Source organism: Alligator mississippiensis, chromosome 5 (assembly GCF_030867095.1).
Source record: "Alligator mississippiensis isolate rAllMis1 chromosome 5, rAllMis1, whole genome shotgun sequence".
NCBI classification, from domain to species: domain Eukaryota; kingdom Metazoa; phylum Chordata; order Crocodylia; family Alligatoridae; genus Alligator; species Alligator mississippiensis.
In genome coordinates, this window is record NC_081828.1 from 147,148,323 (window position 1) to 147,171,105 (window position 22,783).

General features: G+C 44.8%; 1 protein-coding gene across 2 annotated transcripts in view; it reads right to left on the reverse strand.

The window, feature by feature from the left end:
* Positions 1-22,783, reverse strand: part of RARB (retinoic acid receptor beta) — a 528,277-nt gene that overhangs the window by 272,253 nt on the left and 233,241 nt on the right. The gene's annotated exons all lie outside the window — the stretch shown is intronic.

The following is a 22,783-nucleotide window of genomic DNA, read 5'->3' on the forward strand; positions in this document are numbered from 1 at the left end:
ACTGAAAATTCACTATATATATTTTCATCTTATCTTTGCTCCTAATTAAACGGCTGATAGAATTTATTTCTGGGTAATTTACAAGGGAACCTAAACAAGCATGATTTCAGCTCAAATGTGAAAAATAACCTTGTAATAACTGCTTCCTTTAATAGTTTCTATTAAATTCTATGGCATACACATAAAAAATAACCTTGTCAGTAGAAAATGCCTTAAAGGAATCTCCCATCAAAACCACAGAAAGGATGTAGACTGTTGACTGAAAAGTAGAGATCAGTGCAGTCTCTTGAGACAGTATCAAAGACAGAGACTGTAAACAAAAGCAGATTTAACAGATCTCTCACTTCCATCTCTTCATTTCAGGATGCCAGCTGTCTCAAGGGACTATCTCACATCAAACAGAGAGAATGATCACCAATGGACTTGAAATTAAGCTTACATGATTTCACAAAAGACCAGGGTGTTTTCAAGAGATAAATATATAGCTGCATTTGAAACAAGGAATGTACTGAATGCTGAACCTACCCGGCCATTCTCATTCAGCAGCCCTGATGAGTCTAATACCCCTGCTCCACAAAAGCATAATTCAGAACAGCAGCCAACAAAAAGCTGTTAATATTTACACTTAAACCTCTCCTTATTTTCTCCAGTTAAAATATATAAAATAATAGCAGCAGGAATGATATAAAAAACTTGCAAATTAATACTTGCAAAGTCTCAGATTAGAGACTGATTGGATTATACGAGGCAAATCCAAAAGAGTTTAGCAAAAAATTTGGTGCAAGAAGGGAAATGTCCAAAATGAAAAGGAGCTATCAAAAGTTTAGAGCACCAACTCCCAAGCATCTTCAGGAAGTGGATCACATTTTAATAGAGTGTTTGTCTCTAGTAAAGGCCTCTCTAGTCATTCAGGTAAAGGCATGATAGGATCTGATCCACACAATCATCGCAAGGAGGTGCAACTGTGGGATCGCACATCAGATCCTATTCCACCACATCAGATCCTATCACGATCTCAGGCTCCTCCTGCACCAGCTCCCACAGCTGAGAAGGCTCACAGAGGGGGCAGTGTTCCACGTGCTGCCCCCATGGCAAGTCCCATTAGCTGATGGGGCTTGCAGCAAGACCAGGTTTTCAAGTGGGACCAATGTTCCCCTGGGAGTCTTGTGAGCTGACGGGGCTCTCAGCCAGGGCAGCGCATGGGATGCTAGTCCTGCTGTGAGCCCTATCAGCTGACAAGGCGACCAATGCTCCATGCATTGCCCCAGCTAGGAGCTTTGTCAGCTGTCGGGCTGGTAGTGGATGGTGTACCCCTGTGGCTGAGAGCCCCTCAGCTTAATTAATGGTGTGATAAAAACAAACCAGAAAGTTATTACACAATATTTGTGGAGTAACTTTGTGGCTTATTGCTTGTTTCATTACGCCATTAATCAACTGAATGTGTAGCTGGGTCAAAACTTAAGGCATGATTAACTGATTAATCATGCCTTAAGTGTACCGTGTCAACAGGGCCTAAGAGTACAGGCTCCCGCTGACACTTGGAAGAAAGTCTCTGCTTCTGAAATGTAGTCTGCATCTGCCCTTTCAGACGACTAGCACAAAACTAGTGTTTTTATCTTCAAAATAAGATGTTTTAGGGTATTATCAACACTTAATGATTTTGCCAAGAAAAAAATGTTCATTTCAGGCCATAAACTGTTTTTACCTGCTATAAAACTACATTGCCCCAACTTCCTAAAATTTTCTTTTTCTTTTGTACTACCAACACTGTCCTAATTCTAAGCCACACCTGCTGCTACTTACTCAATGAGATAAAATGTTAGCTTTCCTTTTCCACGTTTACATGTTACACAATGTTTTTCCCTCCAAAAGGCAAACCATATTGTCTTGAATCTTGAAGTTGTGTAATTTTTATTTTTACATTTTGCCTCTATAAAAATGAAATAGCAAAAGCACACAAAAATATATTAAAAAGTATATAAAATATGTGATAAAACCATATAACATACATAAAGATGTGGAGAGTGTTGGAAATCTGTTCACAAGTGATGGATGACCTTACCCTATAGAAGTAAATATATATATATATATATATATATATATATATATATATATATATATATATATGGTAATATTCTAAAATAGTCCCATTCCCTGCCCCTACAAAACTCCTGAAACTGCAATGTAATGCACACTTTACACCATTTTTTAACAGTGCAGACATACCAGTGCTGGATATTCTGGATTAACTGCTGAGCCTGTGATTCTCAACTCTGCCTCCCAACCCTGGTGTTAACTACAATGTTTGCACCCTCCCTTCATCACTGCTGCCCCATGTCCTAGTTCTGCTCATCCTTGTTCCCTTTGGACTGAAACAGTTAGTATATTCGAAAGTCTAATAATTTCTTGTACTCCCACATGTTAAGCCTATGGAAAGTTGTTCAAGCCAATAGAAAGTTTCATAACAGAATAAACATTTTAAACACAGCCACCCTAACCAGTCTTGGCACCCCTAGTTAATATTCCACAACTATTCTGCTCCTCCCAAGGGCACACTATACCTGTTTCCTGTCTAGCTTCAGAGTGCATCATTGCCAAAAGGAGCACCATCTCCTCCTTTTATCGTGTCAATCTATGGCCACTTTATGGCTCATTGCATTTATATAGCAGAGGCCATATTTATAGGTAGGGACCTACTGAATTTGTGATTGTGTGATTTTTGCAGAAAATGCAAAATTGGGCAGGCTCCGCAAAAAATGGCGAGTTCCACAATTTCACTGGGCTTGCTGCAAAAGAAACAAAACAAAACAAAAAACTTACCAACAAGCAGAAAAAAGAAAGGGAAGCCCTGCAGTCTTGGAGCATGGAGGGAAGGCAGAAGACAGAGGATGGGGGTAGGGGAGAGAGGGGAGGGCAGAGGAGGGGGAGGGCGAAGGAGAGTGGAGGATGGGGGGGGAGCAAGGGCTGCTCACACTAAGAGGTGGGAGGCTTTAGGCAGCTACACCAGACCCCCGAGGCCAGCTGTGGCAGGCAGCTGAGAGGCTGTACCAGGGTCCACGGAGCCCTGGCCTGGCTCACTGCACATGCACACCCACTGCCAGCAGTGGGTGCAGCCTCCTGACTGCCTGCTACAGCTACTTGAGGATGACTCAGAACTGTGGCTTAATTACCCTGATTAAGGCCAGGGAAGCCATTAATCCACACTTAATAATACGTGGATTAATGGCTTTGGCAGGTAGGCTTAATCAGGGTAATGAAGCCATGGTTTTGGGCCATCTGGCAATGTGCAGGGAGGGGTGGGGTAGCTGGGGCCCCTCGGACAATCAGAGGCATGGGGAGGAAGGGCTGCCACACTCAACCCGTGAAAATGGCAGCCGGCCCTGGGATTCATAGATGTTAGGGTCGGAAGGGACCTCAATAGATCATCGAGTCCGACCCCCTGCATAGGCAGGAAAGAGTGCTGGGTCTAGATGACCCCAGCTAGATGCATATCCAACCTCCTCTTGAAGACCCCCAGGGTAGGGGAGAGCACCACCTCCCTTGGGAGCCCATTCCAGACCTTGGCCACTCGAACTGTGAAGAAGTTCTTCCTAATGTCCAGTCTAAATCTGCTCTCTGCTAGCTTGTGGCCATTATTTCTTGTAACCCCCGGGGGTGCCTTGGTGAATAAAACCTCACCAATTCCCTTCTGTGCCCCCGTGATGAACTTATAGGTAGCCACAAGGTCGCCTCTTAACCTTCTCTTGCGGAGGCTAAAAAGGTCCAGGTTCTCTAGTCTCTCCTCATAGGGCTTGGCCTGCAAGCCCTTAACCATATGAGTGGCCCTTCTCTGGACCCTCTCCAGGTTATCCGCATCCCTCTTGAAGTGCGGTGCCCAGAATTGCATGCAGTACTCCAACTGCGGTCTGACCAGCGCCCGATAGAGGGGAAGTATCACCTCTTTGGATCTATTCGTCATGCATCTGCTGATGCACGATAAAGTGCCATTAGCTTTTCTGATGGCTTTGTCACACTGATAACTCATGTTCATCTTGGAGTCCACTAGGACTCCAAGATCCCTTTCCGCTTCCGTGCCACCAAGCAGGTCATTTCCTAGGCAGTAGGTGTGCTGGACATTTTTCCTCCCTAGGTGCAGCACCTTGCATTTCTCCTTGTTGAATTGCATTCTGTTGTTTTCTGCCCACTTGTCCAACCTATCCAGGTCTGCTTGCAGCTGTTCCCTGCCCTCCGGCGTGTCCACTTCTCCCCATAGCTTTGTGTCATCCGCAAACCTGGACAGAGTACACTTCACTCCCTCGTCCAAGTCGCTGATGAAGACATTAAAGAGTATCGGTCCAAGGACCAAGCCCTGAGGGACCCCACTGCCCACACCCTTCCAGGTCGAAACCGACCCATCCACCATGACTCTCTGGGTGCGACCCTCCAGCAAATTCGCCACCCACCGGACTGTGTAGTCATCCAAGTCACAACCTCTTAACTTTTTCACCAGTATGGGGTGGAATACCGTATCGAAGGCCTTCCTGAAGTCTAAGTATACGACATCCACCCCTACTCCTGTGTCCAGGCGTTTTGTAACCTGGTCATAAAAAGAGACTAGATTAGTCAGGCATGATCTGCCTGCTACGAACCCGTGCTGCCCATGAGATTGGCCGGCTGCCTCCTCAAGTTCAGTAGACCTCTATTTATAGGACAGAGAGGTGTGCTGTGACTATAGTAAATACAAGTACAGGAGTGAACTAAAACTCCTACAATCAAGTTTGCCAAGATTCAAAAGCACAAGCACTTCACAAGACTACCCAGCTTCTGCAATTTGCCTTGCTCTCTCTTGCACATGGGTCAGAGAAATGCAAAAGGTGACACGATAATCCCCAAACTTTAGTAGGTCCAGCAGTACTGGTTCCCATGAGTGAGGGATGTTCTCATAAAACATTCTTTTTTCCATCCCTTTTTCCTCTTTCCTGCCCCTTCCTTAATTTCAACTTTGGTAAAACACTGGGATATAGGCAAATATTGTAAAAAGATTATTTTTCATTAGGGGAAAATATTTTCATCCTCTCTGAATGCACATAAATAATTTTTAAAATCATAAGCTGAGGACACCAGTAGCAAAACCATCAGCCTATTCCAGACCTCAGTTTCCCAAAACACAACAGTACTGTAGTCAAGGTTCAGACTTCCTTTTCCAAGCACAATCTCTATCCTCTGCCCTGTTGTTAAAAGAGTTTGTGCTCAATGGTGGACCTGACAGAGAGAAAACTATGTTCCTGTTTAGTGCTTTTCCTGTGGTACAATCAAACAGTTGATTTAAAAGCACAATATAGAAGCCTTGTGACCAGCCTCACATCACTTAGGTTACTTTATATATTAGACATGATACTACACACACACAAAAAAATTAATAAAATTACAAATTCAAGCATGCAAGAAGTTAAGAAAAGCCAGGGTTAAAGGTGCCCGCACACAAAATGGTTACTTACACTACAGTAACTGCAGCTCTTTATGATGGTGTAGGCAGCCTGGATCCCACTGACTCATATAAGACTGGCTTTTTCTTAACTATCCATGCCAACCAGGGATGCCCATATAACCCATGCTTCCTTGTATTCAAATACAAGGACACAAAAGGAGGCAGTGCAGCTACAAACATGTCCCCTAATCCAAAAACCATATTGCTGAGATGAAGTAGAAATCGGATGTGGGTTATAAGATCCACTTTGGCCACAACATCTCAGGGAACTGTTATTATCTCTGCCTCAGGTAGCACAATGGTGTATCCTGAGGATGAGGCTAGCTATGGCACAGCTGGGTATAGCAGTAGGAAGGAGGATGCAACTCCTCAGAAAACAAATAGCACCAACCCCTCAAAGAGTAAGCTCTTAGTCACACACAGCTGTAACAAAATGGTGGAGTCTGACTTTCTCCTAAACAGGTCAAGACATTTGGCACATCTATCTCTGAGGCTAGGTATAGACATTCAAAAAGCATGAGGCGGAATTGATCTAAATGATGCGGTTTTAGTTGAGATCAGTAGCAGACAAAATACATATTCGCCCTTTGTTGGGGGATGGGGGGAATCAGACAGGGTTCTGCCATTTTAAAACCAATCTGTGTGCACCAGACTTCTGTTCTGTTGCAGGCATAAACTGATTTCTGATTGCTTATACCAGTAAAAGTATAATGTCTGTATCTGGCCAGAGAAAATTCTTTTATTTTACTTCAAATTGTCTTGTGTTGTTGAAATAACTTATAAGCCCAGGTCCGTGAGAGTGAAAAAGTACTCTCACCTAACAGGAAAATTACTACTTTTTCTTGACTTTTTTATAATTGGTGATAAAGGGGCTAGGATCTGCCATTTGATTTTTACTGGTTGTAGTAGAAGGCAAAGGTGTACTTATAGACTAACTGAATCAGAGATGCATAAGCTTCCATAAGTAACAGCTCACTTCACCAGGTGCAGACTAACACAGCTAACCACTCTCTGACTGTAGTAGTCTTTCCTTAATAGGAAGAGGTATCCTTATGGGGCTGGAAGCATAGTTTACACACCTCAGAGAGTGGGGTTCCCAGCTTGAGGCAAAGAAAAAGCATGCCACCATAGTGGTAAGAAGCAGATATCCCCAGCCAGTAGCTGGTATCTGGGTACTACTGATGGACCTGATTCAGCCTACGCATCCTGTCCCTGGGACTGGACACAATGCCAACAGAAACACCTTTAGGGCAGGCAGAGTCTGTTCTGTCACACACCGCTCATTGATGAGAAGCTATTCAGTACTTTATTTTCTTCTCACTAGTCAACATGCGGCCCCTAGGTCTTTTTTCCTGCACACATTTCAAACCACGTGAATAGTATTTATAAGAATTATAAATAGATTTGCTCTGGGGATGAACCAGAACCCTGAAGAGAAGAAGGTTGCTGTTCACATGACCCCCTCCTTCATTTGCTGAAAAGGTTGAATGGTATGTCACCAATGGAGTAGAGAGGATTCACAAGCATCATGGCCTCCACTTCCAATTTATTTTCTAGAACACCCTAGAAATTAAATACGAAAGCCAAACTCTGAACCAATCAGAGCTTTTATTCTAGAGAATCAAAAGAGAAGAGGATGCCATTATGTTTACTAGAGATCTTGCTATTGCTACAACTTTATATAGGAAATGAACAGTTATTATGGTGATGACTGTCAGTATAAAAACATCCAACCATGTGCAGGTGTGTGCAACTCTGTTGACATATTTCTGATACCTGGAAGACAGAAGCATTTTTCTTGGCAGCTCAGAGCCTTAATAGGCATATCCTTGAACTAGTTAACTCTTGATGTATTACAGAATAAAATGCAAATGATAACTTTACTAGAACTTATTTTATTTCTTTTCATTAAGTAAAAATAGTAGGTACTCCACTCTCTATCCTTTAACTTCAGCAGTTTTTTTGTCAGTCGATTATTGATCTGGAAACAAGGAAAGTGACAGGAAAGAAACTTAAAAGATTCTGCCAATATTCTGAAGAATTCCTCCTCCAGCCAAATACAGATATATGTTACTATTAAATTTTACACTTTTATCTTCCTCTATTCTCAGCACATTCCCACTCTGCATGGGAAAGGGGAATATTTTTCTATCTGTATCTACCTGTAAATGCATTCACCACCATATTAGTTATGTACTTGTTCCTTACGGTACAAACTAGCAGGAAACCAGCAGGGGCTAGATGTCTTGCCATTACTCTTCTCTGGCCTTTCCTCTGTTCTATATTTTTTCACAGTTGTGCATGTATTTTGTGAGAGAGCAATGGGCTTGTAACTTTGAAAGAATGATGTTCATGAATACTTTTGAAACCTTTTATGTGGCTTTTTTTTTTTATTTTTACAGATGACACTACTGTAGGCTGAACAAGATGTTTCTATTTACATAGTTATTTTCTCTCCATAGCAATCACTGACATTTTAGAAGTCATACTTACACACATACACACAGAAAAAAAGCCAAGAGAAATCTTTTGTAGATAAAACAAGTAGTTCCTATTACTTTAGCTTGAAACATTTACTATAGTCCAGGGTTGGTTTCTGTTGTAAATGTAAGAATTTGGTGACAGATATGTATGTTTAAATATCCCTACTTCTTTTTCGGATACATCAGAATCCACCACTACAGCTCACCAACAATCACACCATGGGACCTCCAACAACTGCAGCACAGCTTTTGGAGGAGCCATGAATCCAAGTGAGAAAGGATCAGCAGAGCAGTCCTAAGGGATCTTTAGTGTACACCTCTGCATCTTCAATACTAGGACTTCTTTCCCCAGATAGCTTCATGGTCTATGGGAAGTTGCATCTACTTCCCCATACACTTTACTTCACCAAACGCTTTCCTACCTGAGACAATGACTACCCTGAAACTACACAAAATGACTTTCAGAGACTTTTCTGACTCTTTCCTGCAGGTTGCTCTGGTAGATCTTCCACTGAGGGACATACAAACAAAGATTATGGCAAGAAATTCCACAGGTAAAGTGATGAGGAATACTGAGACATGCAGGCACTCGCATGCACAAACTCTGCAAATACAGGCACTTGATGGCCCTCATGTTTCACTTGTTGTTCAGCACTCACTAACGTGCTTACTTACTAACAGCACAATATATCACTGAGCAGCTTATGCTACTTAACCAGACTGAGGCATATCTCATTGGAAGGTAAAGTGTTCTTAGAAGGGTGTGGCAGAAAGTAGTAAGAGTTTGTCTACAACTTTATCCTGTTTCCTAGGCTTCTAGGAAAATTCCAAAGAAGTGGGAAAAGCTAATGTTCTGCCAATATTTAAAGAGGGTAAACAGGATGAACAGGGTATTTATAGATCAGCTAATTTGATATCAGTTCCAGGCAAAATCTTGGAAAGTCCTACAGATAAAATCAGTAAATAATTAAAGGATAGTAGCATAATGAATGGAAATCACCATGATTTTATAGACAGGTTTTGTCAATCAAACTTCATATTATTCAGTTGAGCCAGTAAGGGTACCTGTTGAACAATAATCTCTGATTTTTCTAGGACAAGTGACTTAGTTGCTCATGGCATTTTAATTAAGAAACAGCACTGGACAAAATCAATGTATTATACATCAAATGAATTAAAAACTAGCTGATACATATCAGGAAGTAATGTAACCTGTGAAGGTGTTTCTAGTAGGGCCATGCAAGTTTCTGTTCTTGATGTAGCACAATTTAAAATGTTAAGCAATGATCTAGAAAAATATATAAATCATTGCTCTTGAAGGTTACAGATTAAATAACTGGTAATCTTTTAAATAATGACAGATCACTTCCACAAAGTGAACTGAATCAATGATAAGTTAAGTTCACTTGAAACAAGCATTTTACCACCAACCCAAACCTAGATCATGCATCTTGAAACAAAGGGTGTAGGTCACACTTACAGGATGTGAAATGTATTCTGGAAAGTAGTGACTCAAAAGGAATTTGGGGTCACTGTGGAAAGCAGTATCTCAAGAGGTTTAAAGGGTCTTCATGGAAAATCAGTTAAAGGTAAGGTCCCAGTGTGATCCAATGGCTAAGAGACAGAATGTAATCTTTGGATACATTACCACAGAAAAAATAACTAAATTAGGAAGGTGGTATTTCCAGAATACATGTGGTTGAGACATGAGACATATTGCTAACTATAGCATCTAGTTCTGGTGCTCATATTCTGGAAACGTTAGAAGTCTGGAAAATCTGCTTCACACTGATAAAACAAGGACACTCAATACAAAAGGAAGAGTGACATAACCCCTGAAGGAGGGTACCCCAAAACTGAACAGGGATGAAGAGCTTGTTTGAGAGGCATGGTATATGTGGATCCCAGAGAGCTGTATCTGAGACACAGCAGAACAGAGAGAGAGAACCCACTGAGGACGGGAAAAGGATGCAGGCAACTTCCTGTAACTTCCTGCCCTTTAAATGCAAGTCTTTTTCAAAACTACTTTTTTTTTCATGGCTCCTAAAACCAGAGAATGGAGGGACTGCATGCTAGGGGCAGGACTGAAGGACTTAGAGGTGCATACAGATGTGTACCAGGACATCATGCAGCATCTATAGGCTTCATGCTTTTCTGTATCCGTCAGAAAAACTCAGCTGCTTCAAAGAATTATGGAGCAAATAATCCAAGGGCCTGCACTCCAGAACCCTGTACACTGCACAATTTTTTCTTCTTAGGATTTCCTCCCCAAGGCAACAGCATGCCCTGAAACCCTAGTGGACAACAAGGAAAATGGATACAAGCACATGTACATTACCTTGCAAGGCAGCCCAGCTCCACCAGCACCTTGCACTTCCAGGTCCAGTAGTGTCTGTAATCCTACTGCACAATATTCTATTTTATGAAAACCACAATTATGGGTTTTTTTAAATCTTACAATACAGAAATGTAAACATCCCTAATCTCTAAGATTTATAGAGATTCGTAAAAAGTTCACAACAGAATAGTCCAACCATACACTGTTTAGTCACAAAGCAACACAAAGTACCATGTTGTCTGGCTATGGTAAGCTGTTAACACAGGGGCAGGCAAAATATGGTCTGCAGACCAGATCTGGTCCTCCAAGGGATTTTATCCAGCCCACAATGGGTCCCTCAGCCCCACTCATCCCAGGCTTGGGAGGCAGCCTTGGCCATGGCATGTGCAGCCTGGGCCACTGACCCTGGCTACAGAGTGGGGCTGGACCTGCAGAGGCCCAACTCCACTTCCCAGCACACTGGTGGCAGCAGCTCTTTCTGGCTGCCACTGCCAGTGTTACCGCCACTACCACAACTGGGCCCAGATGCCTGGGCACCCCAGTCCATCTACCCTGCACCCACCAACAGGGGAACCAGATGAAGAGGATGCGGGAGTCTCCATGGAGGCTGGTCCTGGACCCCCACAGGCAAGGTGCACTCGGCTGGGCAGATGAGATGGGGCCTGCAGGCAGGCGGATAACATCATGCAGGAACAGGATGGGTGAGGGGGGCTGGGGCTGGGCTGGGCCAGAGCTGTGATCTTCTCCCCACACAATAGATCATGACCAGCCCAATCTGGGAGGGGGGCAGAGTACACGCCCATGACCCAGGCCCTGCTGCCTCTGTCCTAGCACAGGCACATGAGCGCATCCCCAGTGCAGCACAGCTGTAGAGCAGAGTGGCCCAACAACACAGGGCAGCCTAATCCTGTTACAAACCACAGGAACCACCCTGCTCTGCTGGGCCATGAGCAGCCATGGCATGAATCAGGTGCAGTGTGGGCAGTGGGGGCTGGGGCCTGCGGCAGAGTTGCGACCCACTCCCAGCAATGGGCACCAGTTCCACGGGCAGGGACCAGGCACAGCTGCTGCCCATGGAACCAGTGCTTGTTGCAGGGACATGCAGGGAGTGGACTGTAACTCTTCCCTGGCCCTGTGTTGTCATCGCCCAGCAATCCTGGCCTCAGTCCTGGCCACTCACCCTGTTCCTGGATGCCACTCCCTGCCTGCCCATGGCCCCATCCCATCTGCCTGCCCACAGGGGTACCAGGCCAGTCTCTATGGAGACTTCACCTGTCCCCTCCATCGGGCACCCCCACACCAGTCTAGTAATCTATCACTTTTGGAGTTTTGATGAGCTGTTGCAGGCTGGGGGGTGGGTGCTAATCTGGCCTGCAACAGCTTATCAAAACTTCCTAAGTGGCCCTCCAGCCCAAATAACTGCCCAAACCTGTGTTCTTAAGGCCCCCTTTGGCCATGTATTGCTGCCTTGATTGAAACTGCCACTGTATCAGGTTGTCCAAAAGCAGCACACTATTTTCTTCCCTCCTCCACCCTATCAATAACAGTCCCCTCTTGGTCCCTCACAAATTTTAGGTAAAATACAACACATACCAGATGTACAGAAATACCTGTCCCACTGAGATTCATCCTACTCATAATGCATCTCTGACACCATTTCAGTTTGCCAAGTGCATGCTCCTTGACTGCCCTGCACCTACTCAAACATTTTCGCTTGATGCAGTTAGCTGCTGAGTGAATGGACTCAAGGACCAGGGAAGCAAGCGCTAGATTTGCAACTGGCACTGCAGGACCACCAATATGAATGTGCCAGGGTGGGAAAGTACCCTTAAAAACATGAGTATCGTGCACTTCTGCTTGCTTCACAGGCCAAGAATCCTGTCACCAGCATGTGAATCTAGTCAGTGAATGTCCAGAGTACCTCATGATAATCATTCTCTGGCCAGCTCATATGTTCCTCCTTCATTTTCACTTATTTCAAAAAATAAATGATTACAACATGGAACAGAGGCAACTGTGGGAACTTGACACCACTACAGTATGCAAAAAATGCATTGCAAACATTTCCCAGAAGGCAGCAAGCAGAGGTGGCAGAGTGGACAGTGGGTGCTCCTCTGAAGTGTAGGGAGTATACAGACAGTGGGGTGCTTCCCTTTTATCTATATAACATAACATGACACTGTGCAGGGCACACTGCACTGGCAAATGTGAATGCACTCAAGCGAACAGAAAAGTCAACAGTAGTATGGCAGCAGAATTTTTGCTGCTGAAACTTTACTGTATAGATATGGTAGAGAGTGACCATGGAGAGAAAGGACAAAAGGTTATCGTGGAGATCCACAACACAATTACTACAGAGTCATTCACCATGGTTACTCCAAGGTTACTCCCTGGTAAGGAATGGACCTGCAACCAACTCTTCTGAGCTGGTTGCCTGTAGTACAGCATTAGTACAGCACCAACATACTATATTGGGAGGAAGAAGGGGGCTTTCCATTGACCAAAGAACTACCAGGGGCTGAAACAACTAGAGGAGGGGACATATGACTGGAATATAGGTATGACTTTTTGCTCGCTTGCTGAGCAGTAACTTTACTCCCGAGTGATTTACACAGATGTAAGCTTGCACATCATGTGCCTGCTCTATTTTTACTACAGGCTAAAGTCGATTTACTCCACAGTAGCTGTCACGTGTCTGCATCCATGGTCTCCCTAGTAGAAAAAAAGGCTTCAGCATCCCTAGAATATCTTGCTTGTATTTCAGGAGGAAAAGGAGGATGGTTGTTTTTATAGGTCATTAAGAAGAATAGTTTGCCAGAAGTTTAGTTCTAACTCTTCTCACAAATAGACAATGAGCAAAAGAATCTATTAACCACCCTCTGAGCCTCACTGTTTGGCAAATTTCAGTTACAAGGGTAGGAAGATGAACAGGATTCTCTCCTTCATTCCTGGCAAAGTGGCCCTGGCATCTGGAGAACCCAGAAAGCCTACTTGTAACCACAGTAACATGGTCATTTTAATTTTACTGCTATTAATTTATTGTGCTGGATTTGATAAAAGGCATTGCTTTGGTTTGTTCACTAATAATCTCTTTCTAGAACTCTTATTAACCACCAGCCCTAGTTACAGTCCCTATTCTCACACAGTGCCACAGCTCGCTACATCATAGAACATCTTCTGAGGGAGGATAAGCTACATTTTTGGGTGATCAGTCAAACCTAAACAATCAATTACATCTTTTGTCAAAACTGTTTACTCTTTCACACTGTGCTGAAGCCATTAAGAATGAACACCGAGCAGGACTCGTTATTTATCCTTCTCCTCTTGACCTGCGAGGGAATTAATCTTAAACTTTCCATTTAATGATCTGAACAAAGCCTCTCTGTAAATGACAGCAGGTTGCATCAACAAATATTTAAAATAGAAAAATCTTCGAACAATAGAGATGAGCAGCACAAAACTCCCTCCCCAACAAATTCATCAAACGTTATAGAAATACCTTCCTAATAACATGTGTTGCCAGCCACTCAAGCACTACATAAAATATGGAGCAATTAATGTGGCCTGGGTAGTTCCTCAAAGAAAAAAAAAATCAAGAAAAAGGCATGGATTCAAAAGCACATTTTGAAAATGAAGCCATATTACACTGGAGTTCTATTGGGTTATATGAAGAAAATTTAATCTTTCTGTCAAACAAAGGCAATTAGTGAATGCTTTGCAGTTAAATAACCGTCGTATCACTCCTGCGAGGGAAGTAAACAAGTGTTGTTATCCTCGCTTAACAGATAGGTAAAGAAACAGAGGTGCATTGCCTGAGGCCACGCACAGTCAGAGGCAGATGTGGGATTAGGATTCACTAAATTCTGGTCTCCCAACACCTTTCTGTTAGTACTTTAGTCTGTGACAAGTTTAAATGTGCTAGCAAAACCAATGTAAAAGGTATGTGGGTTTCAGCAGGGCTCCTGTATGGAAGGCAGTGTGCAAGCTGTTTACACAAAGAGGACAATTTCCCCCAAACCTGAGACTGGACTCTGTGCAGTTTAATGACACAAGTATCCCCCCTGCTGAAAAATGCTTCTTTTCATAGGCTTTGGCACTGTTTAATTCCACTTTTATAAAGCAATTTATTTTTTGTCATTTTTTTCCCTCTTGATATCACTTACTTCACCACATGAACCTCCTCATAGCAGAGCAAAGCTGACATACTTCCCCACAGCAGTGTGCCACACTGATGACCATCATCTAATTCATATGCGCACTTAGGACACCATAAATCTGTTCAAATACCATCCCCTCCCAGGGGAAATGTTTTTTTTTCCCCAGAACATTTACATTGCTAACTGTAAAAAAATAGTCCTTCTAATTAACTTGTGGGTCCCAGATACCACCAGCTGGAATCAAAGAATTCAGCCCTGATAGTAAAATGCAGTGAAGATGAGACAGCAAAGAGGATGGCAACTATAGATTCATTGCTTCCCTCCCCCACTACATTTCACATTCAGTATATTGAAAGCTACTGCACCTTTTATCAACACATGAATGGAGAGTGAATAATCCATGAACTGAAACTATCCACAGAACTCTACACTATCTGCTTTTAGTGGTATTGTTATTGGACATGTCACATCCCATTACATTTCTAACATGTCATGTTGTGTCTAAGTCACAGTGCAACATGATGTAAAAGGACAAAGCACAACACATGGCAACAGGACATGCTAGAGGTGGATACAGACACCCTGTTTTTGATTATTTGCTCATAATTCAGGTAGCTGCTAATACCTTCTAAACCACAGGATCAAGGAAAGCTGAAGATATAATTGCATTCAAATAGCATTCAAGTATCTACTCATATGATGATCAGACTATGAGATAGGCCAGCAGTGTTCTGAAATGCTTCATTTTGTGAGCACTGTTAATTCTGTTGGAAAAGTTTGTGATGGTGCCCCATTGCTCTATCCAGAAACCTGGGTGTGGCAGTGCACTTGTGGTGCCTGCCACTTTAAGGGCTGGGTCAGGCAGCCAGCAGGTGCCTGATTGCTGTAGCCATTTTAAAACACAGGCCAGCTATATAAACACAGCAGTTTGCTGCTGGCAGCCAGGCAGAGACACTGCTTGGCTGAAATCCTGTATGAAACATCTGGCAAGCAAGAGCAGTGGACTCTTTGTCCTAGGCATGACCTAAAACTGCACCCTGCTGGGATAGGGAGTGGCAGCCCCACTTAAATACCAGACTGCTCACCTCCCTGGTGAAAGGTGGGTTGGGGTGCCTCAATAACCCCTAGCCCTGACTACACTGTGGGTATAAGGAGGCTAGGCACAGCAACAGCCACCTGAGCCCCCACAGGGGAATGAGGTCTCAGGGAGGGGATAGATATGTAGCCCCAGAGATGGGGCAGTAGTGGGGGCCCTGATGAGGGTTGAGTAGGGCTGAGGGTTAGTCTGAAGGGCAGCCCAAGGGGGTGTGCTGAGTAGGGCTGTGGGACAGCATGAAGGGCAGCACATAGGCCACCCTCTGAGGAACAAGTTGTTGGCTATGAGAAGCCCGGTGAGGGGCTGGGGTGGAGTTAGCCCTCTGTGTGGTGAAATGGCTCACCACTAACCAGGTGAGGGTCACGGGAGAGGCCCAACAGACTGCATATTACCACCCAAGGTGTGATCCAGATAAAGCCCCAAGGCCTAGAGGAGCTGCTCCAAGAGGGAGCAGGGTGGAACAAGTTGTTGATGTGAGAAAGAGACCCTGTGAGAGGGGGTGGAGTGCGAGAGGCCCTGTGAGAGGAGGGCAGTGAATGTGAATGTGAAAGAGGCCTGACTAAGGATTAAGTTGGCCTGGCCTTAGGCTGGGAGAATAATGTCATCCTGGATGTCATCTGCGAGGCATGGGCCACCGTGTAGGGAAGGTTCGGAGCACTGGATAGTGCCCTCTGGCATTGAGGTATGTAATGGGTAGCTTCCTGCATTTTCCACCAGTTATGGGAACAGCAAAGTCATGACAGGGAAGACCGGGCGGATTGCCCCAAAGACAGGTGGGCAGGCTGACTCAAGATTCGGCTCCGAGCTTGCCCCCATCACACCGGGATAGAGTGTTGTATCTCCACTTAGCTAACATCTGGTCTCATGAGTCCCCCCACAGCTGGAGCTTTCCCCAACTCGTCTGCTACGTCTTGATGGAATAATATTAATTAAAGGAGGTCCAGTGGTGTGATCATGCACACCCGGGCTGGGGTTACTCATGGTTCAGATGCAGTCAATTTGGGGCTCTACCTCCCCTACACCCCGTCCACTTGCCAACTGTGTGTTGATATTTATAGCTGCTTCCCGCCCCCGAGCCTGCTCATTTGCCACTGACTGGAGTTCGACACCCAGATTCTAGTGGGTGGCTTTCTGGGTCCTCTGATGTATCCAGCATCCTTCTCTTCACCTGCCTAGACTAACTACCCTGCGGGTCCCATTCCTGGTCCTTGCCTTCCCTGGAAAGTGGTCTTACTATTTAGCTCACTGGTCACTACATCCAGATCCAGCATACAAAGATTAAAAAAAAACAACACAAGAGCAACCAAAGCAAAAACTGGAAAACAAACTATAGCAGGGCTGGCTATAAAAGCCTCAGCCAGCTCCCTCTAGCTACCTCTATGCTGCCTCCCCTCCCTAGGAAGGCACAGACTGAAGCAGCTCTGCAGTGGGGAGCACCAAGTCTCCCATCATCTGCCCTGCTTTAGCTGCAATGGGGACCCAGCATTGCTGGAGTTCCCTCCCAGACTCGGTGTCCCGAGGCTTCCCCACACCCAGGCTGTGTCTGCCCAGGACAGCTGCATGACCCTAATGCTTCAGCATTAGCCGGGCATTTTAAATTTCCCACAGTGGTGCTTGAGGCTGACATCATTAGCTGGGTGCCACTGAGCTTGATTGACAGAGAACTTAAAAAGGCGACATGGCATTGGCACATGTCGCTCCGGGTTTGGCTCGCCCTACATCCCAGGTAAGTTCTCCCTCTCTCCCAGAGCCCCCTGCCCACACCCCTTGGTGTCAGGTGGGGCCCCCAGAGTCCCAGGCTTTTGTGTGCAGCCCCAACCGCCACAGAGAGCAAGGGGGCAGTTCTTTAGGAAGACGATCTAAGGGAACACATCTAAAATGAGAGGATTAGGAGCAGCAAGGCCAATGAATCTGAGCAGAAATGTATCTTGCTGTTAATTTTTGTTAATAAAGCCAAGCTATTGGAAGGGATTTAGTTCTGAACCTGTTGGCAAAGGTGCTGACTCCCAGCATAGATTTAATTATAGCATTAATGTTCAGCAGCTGCAATCTTCACGGATTTAAACTTCAGAAATTCTAAATATAAACACATCAGATTATCTGGCCTCCCAGCCCCTAGCATTGCTTCCGCCAACACACTTTGGGGTTTCTGAGAACTTTCTTGCAGAGTGTGCAAGACAGGACCAAAGAAAGGAACTTACATTTTGATCTAAAAAGCAAGGAGATTTAAGTGAGGGAAACCCTAAAGCTTCCCTGAGGAGGAGGAGGAGGAGGAGGACAGAAAATTATAATGTTTTTCACTGTATGGCCTGCCATACCCTTAACTCTTACCCTTAATCTTATCCTATTACTCCAGGGGAACCTAGTTGTTGTGCTGATGCTAATCCTAGATAGTGACAGAGAACAGTGGGTACTCCAAGCAAATCTCATACAGGTATGTCAAAATGAGCAGTACCACCAGACCTATTAATTGACAGTGTATGTTTAAAGAAAGAAGAAACTGATATTAAAGAAAATGCAACTTACAGTGAGGAAGAAATTAACACACATCATTTAAAATTCTTGGACTTGTGACCTTTTAGGGCAGTTCATCGTTTACCCAGACAGCTTTAACAGCAGTATAGCAACAGTGATTTGATTTTCCTTTAGAGTACCACTTCTACTACCTATAGCAGACCATGTCTACATTTTACTGTTACATAAATAACAGCACACCATATCAAGAGCACAATACAACTGTTATCCAAACATGAATGCAGTTATATTATCAAACCTGTGCTTTCTATCAGTACAACAAAATCCTTACCCCTGAGCAGAACAAGCCATACCAATAACAGGGCAGTTTTGCTAGTATAACTGCATTGATGCTAAGAGCTTCTGCTACAGCTATGTCAGAGGTCTTTATGAACCTTGCTGAAAAGCTATGCTGGCAAAAGAAAAAAAATACAAAAGTGCCAAAGCTCTAGAGGCCTGGAATTGTTCTGCCAATGCAAGTGATCGCACGTTACTCCAAGAGAACACAAAATGTAAGAATGGGGCTAAAACCTACGTGCCTTTCTCATGAGTATCTCCTATTGCCTTGGTGGGACAGCTGCATGAATGACTAGAGAAGGATTTATTGCATGGCATGCAGAAAAAGAGCTTCATGAGGCTCAGTAGTATACTTGAAGTCTCTCGCTATTCTTCCACTCCCGAGTTCTGCCCTTCCTCAGTTTCTTTATTACTACTGGAACACAGATTTAGCTATTTTTACTACAATTATTATTCATACAATAGATGTTTATCTTGTTTCCCTCAAAAATACTATTTCAGTCTGGGACGCTCTCACAGATGTGTAGAGCCTCACTTGGGAAATTCAAATAGTATCTTAACTACACTGCTGAAACAAGGTGTTCAACTTATGATAGATTTCATTGCATTCAAAACCTTCAGCTGTGCCACATAACAGGCTATAATTTTTTACTTGCCTCTTGTTTCTATTTATGGTTTTCAGCAAAATCAACAAATCCTGATTCATTTCACATAAACCACTTCCTGCTTTGCCTTTTAATAATTTTTATGGCATTAAGGATTCTTGGGGTTTTTTTTAAATATAAATCTGATCTAAATATCTACATTTTGATGAGATTTTCAAAATAAATTGTAATTTTCAGTGATTCAAATTTATCAGGCTCCAACACAACATACCATATCTTCTCACATACAACATGCACCTTTCCTGATTTTTTCTGACTTACATAGAAGCACTCTGCTTTGACTCCTTCTCATAGTACAGCAACTGTTGCATTACTATTCAGGCACCTAAGGGAGGTGACTTAATAGCACATTGTTCTTCATTCCAGAAGTGCTGACAACCATCCCTCCTTTCTAATGGTCTTGATAATCTGCTAAACTTTCTTACAGAAATTTTGCTGTCTGCTACTTGCTTCTGGTCTCTCTCTTCCTATTCCAGTCTTGTGGACTTTGTAGCTCTTTTCTGAACCACAGATTCACCTATGGAGGCCAGTCTTCAGCTACAGTTAGGCTTTAAAATTCAGTCAAACATGAAGGGAGACTTCCCCAAGCAACCAGGGAGCGAGCGAACAGGGGTAGCAAACAAGGCAGTTTGCAAGCAAGTCACTGGGAGGAAGAGGAGCTGGGCACTAGATTCTGCCGCAGAAAGGCAAGTGAGCCAGGGCTGCCTGAGTTTGGCTTGCTGAGTGTTTGGTTGGTGGCTGTGTGCTTGGGTGCATGCTTTGAGCTGCTGGGAGTGCTGCTTGCTGGGTGATTGGTGCCTGTGTCTGACAAAAGCCCTAACAAGCGGGTGAAGCCAGTCCAGGCCCAGGAGGTTATAAAAGGAGACTCCCTGAGCAACCAGGGAGTGAGCAAACAAGGCAGTTTGCAAGCCGTTCACACGTCAGTTTGCCGCCCTCCTCTATGAAAGGGAACCTTTAAGATAAGCTCTTTCTTTAATTACGAGTAACTAACCTACATATATTTAGCGTAAGTGGCTAAAACTCAGCAGTTAGATCAATACTTAAGGCCTTTGTTTAACTAGAGTCCAAAGCAAGGAGGAGTTTGCTAGGGAGTTTCCCTGGAAACTCTCTCACCTTCCTTTACTGTAAACTTGGTGAGAGAAAGCAGATTAGCAGGGAAAAAAGAACATTTTTGGATAGGGGAAACACGTAGGGGGTGGCGACGCAGTAACCGCTCGCCATGTCACCACTGCCATCGGCATCTGCAGGCAGTCTGCAATAGCCACTGGCTGCCACCACTGGCTGTGTCTGCAGGTGGTCATCAGCCCCTGGTCAACGCTCGCCACCGCTCTGTCCCCCCCACCCCCCCACCCGCTGCCACTGACAGCAGCGTCTGTGGGAGCTCCTGCTTACCGCCAATGCGCTCTCACCACCGCCATGTTGTTCATGTCTTGGGACTGCGGAGCAGTGAATAGGCCAGCTTACAGGGGAGTCTGCTAGGGAAGGCTTGCTTGGAAAGAGGAACAGAATGAGAGATGCAGCAGATTAAGAGACCCAGAGAAATGGCTGGAGGACATCACACTGTCAGAGCCACTGCCACTGCTAGCTCTTCTGCTTGCACCTGTAAGGTGTCTGTCTAGGCAGGACCCCTCACTGTTGAGGCTTCCACCCAGGTTCTGGTTTTGTGCTGTGAGGACTGTAGCTTGCAGGTTCCTTCCAGTGACAGCCAGGTGGAGGAGTGCCTGAGATATGAGCAGTGCCTTCCGGGCTAAATAAAGACAGTCAAAAAGCCCGAAGTTGAATCGACTCAGTCTTTGCAGGTTAGTCTAAACTGCAGAGATTAAGCTGAGAAACAACTGGACAGACATTCATTTTTAATTCAGGAAATGCAGCCACAGCTCTCTGGCACATAGTCAGCATGGGCTGTGTATTTACTTCCTCTTCCTGCTGCCCCCAAGGTCTATGGGATTTGCAGTCCAGACTCCCAGCAGCAAAATTCTGCAGGGTTGCTCATCACTTCCTCTTCCTGCTTCCAGGTGCCTCTGGGATTTGTAGTCTACAGTCACAGCCAGCAGTAAGTTTTTAGCAGGGCAGGGCATCTCTGTACTTGGGCGAAGGGAAGTTCAACACCCCCACCCTCCCCCCTGGGCCCAGACCCCAGCTGGGGTTTGCCTGGGGGAAATGGGGCAGTCCCTGGGGGAAGCAGACAGCACAGCCCAGGGCTGGAAAACGTGCTGGGGCACTGTGATTTAACTTGAACCAGGAAGGGGTCTAGGACAGAAGTTTCATAAATCGGTTTGACCCAAATCAGTTAAGGCTATCCATCTGCTGGCCTGACCTGTTGTCTTGGGTGCTCTGCTGTTTGCCCAGAGCCCAGATGCAAGATGCCATGGAGGGATTACTCAGAGTTATCTGGTCCTCTACTACCCCATGCTGCTCATCCATATGGGCACCAATGATACTGCCAGGGGTGAACCTGAATAGATTAAAAGTGACTATAGGGCTCTGGGTGCAAGGGTGAAGGGGGCATGGCTCAGGTGGTGTTCTCCTCAATCCTTCCAGTCAAGGGTAGGGGCACAGGCAGGAGCAGAAACGTCCTGCAAATCAATGCATGGCTATGCAGATTGTGTCACCAGCAGGATTTTGACTTCTTTGAACATGGGATTCAAGGAAAAGGATTGCTAGGAAGAGATGATATCCCCCTGACAAAGAGAGAAAAAAGCATCTTCAAAGACAGGCTTGCTAACCATGTGAGGATGGCTTTAAACTAGGCTCCCCAGGGGATGAAGACCAAGCACTGAGGTAAGTGGGGAAGTGGGTGACCTGGAGGAAGTACAGGAGGGGGCAACCAGGGAGGTGTTCTCATCCTTCCTGAGAAAGTTAGGCAATTGGCTAGTTATTTCAGGTGCCTGTACATTAATGCATGGAGCCTGGCAAACAAGCAGGAAGAATTGGAAGTCCTTGCACAATTCAGGAACAAAAATGTGATTAGAATAACAGAGACTTGGTGGGATAGCTCGCATAAATGGGGCACTGTTATGGATGGGTACAAACTGTTTAGGAAGGACAGGCAGGGGAGAAGAGGAGGAGGAGGAGTTGCTTTTTAAGTAAAAGAACTGTATGATTGCTCAAAGCTCCAGTATGAAACTGGAAATATGCCTGTTGACAGTTTTTGGGTTACGGTCAGAGGGGAGAGCAACAAGGACGATGTCATGATGGGTGTATGCTACAGACCACCAGACCAGGAAAACAAGGTGTCTGAGGCTTTCTTCAATCAGCTAGTGGAACACAGGCCCTGGTTTTCATGGGGGACTTCAATCACCCTGGCATCTGCTGGGAGGGAAATAAAATAGTGCACAGGCAATCCAGGACATTTTTGGAGAGTGTTAGGGACAACTTCCTTGTGCAAGTGTTAGAGAGGCCAACTAGGAGCCATACTCTTCTTGACCTACTGCTCACAAACAGGAAAGAATTGGTGGGGAATGTAGTAGTGGATGGCAACTTGGGCAGCAGTGACTATGAGATGATGGAGTTCAATATGATGGAGTTCAATATTATGAAAGGAAGGAAGGACAGCACCAGGTATAAGGACCCAGGCCTTCATAAAAGCAGACTTTGACTCACTCAAGAAACTGATGGGAAGGGTCCCCTAGGAGCTGAGTCAAAGGGGAAAGAGAGTCCAGGAGAGCTGGCTGTATTTTAAAGGAAACGGCCTGAAGAAGATTAGACTCAAAGGGGATTTGGTGGCAGCCTACAAGTACATCAGGGCTTGCGGGAACACCTATTC